At 40.7% G+C, this 1156-nt stretch overlaps 1 pseudogene; it reads left to right on the top strand.

Moving 5' to 3' along the window:
- The first annotated feature begins 86 nt into the window (after positions 1-86).
- On the top strand, positions 87-1126 carry LOC111786560 (annotated as a pseudogene).
- Positions 1127-1156: the final 30 nt, after the last annotated feature.

Genomic DNA, 1156 nt, shown 5'->3' with positions numbered 1-1156 from the left:
CCAATTTAGACGTCAGTGTCCAAGGGTCTCGGCCCAGTGACCTTGAGTCTTCTCTATATCTTCCATACATATATCGTCAAGAATTTACCGGTAGCTCTTAAACCCTAATTTTGTTTCCCTCGAATTCTGCTGTCGTTGTGTTAAAACCCTACCTTTCTTCTTGGATCTAAAATGGTACTGTATCTTTGTTTGATGAACTTACGTTGATCCTTGTTTCATTCGTTTGCATGGATTTTTATGGTGGTTGTGTTTTTGCAGACAGGAGAAGCAGTGAATCCCAAAGCCTATCCTTTGGCCGATGCGCAGCTCACAATTACTATTCTTGATCTTGTTCAGCAGGCTGCTAACTACAAGCAGCTCAAGAAGGGCGCGAATGAAGGTAGCGTGATTTGTTTAAAGTTAGTGTGTTTCGTTTGATCAACGTTCTGGCTTCGTAAGAAGTATTCGGTGAGGATTTTGTATGGTGTTATTTGTTTTCCGTTGGTTAATGGTTTTCTTTTGATGGATTTTCAGCCACTAAGACGCTGAATAGAGGAATTTCGGAGTTTGTAGTGATGGCTGCTGATACTGAGCCGCTTGAGATTCTTCTCCATCTTCCATTGTTGGCTGAAGATAAGGTAAAACTATCTGTTGTTTGAACTTTCGGTTGATAGTCATGGTTTTCTGTTGTTACTTGTTAGTATAGAGATTTTGACGAATGGGTGAATGAACGTATTGAAGTATCCCCATATCTCCCCTGCTATTTATTGTACTGTTTCTTAACTAGTGAAACCTTAGTGTAAACAATGCAAGAATTTGGCGTTTATACAGACGCAATAGTTAACAGCTCTCTATTTTTTGTTTCATCGTTCTTTCTGGATTCTACGATGTAAAAGATGAATTTATCCTTTTGCCTTGTTATGGAGTCTCTTTTTGGATAGAGTTAGACCTGCGAGCTAGCTACGAAGAGTACTCCTCTCACTCCTCTCCCTATCGGTCTCATTACTTCGCTCCTTCACCTCTCCCACTCTGTAAAGTTGCTTCGCTCCTTTTGAGGATCGAGGTTTTGTGTGCTATGTCCATGCCAATAGACAAATGATTGATTAACCCATTCAAAACAATTTACGTGAGGGGCTTCTTCCATAACCCAAGCTCGGAGAAGGAAGAGATAAGAGGG

The sequence above is a fragment of the Cucurbita pepo genome, unplaced genomic scaffold (assembly GCF_002806865.2).
Source record: "Cucurbita pepo subsp. pepo cultivar mu-cu-16 unplaced genomic scaffold, ASM280686v2 Cp4.1_scaffold001976, whole genome shotgun sequence".
NCBI classification, from domain to species: domain Eukaryota; kingdom Viridiplantae; phylum Streptophyta; class Magnoliopsida; order Cucurbitales; family Cucurbitaceae; genus Cucurbita; species Cucurbita pepo.
Note: the sequence above shows the minus strand (reverse complement) of the source record. Positions and strands in the feature narration are given on the sequence as shown.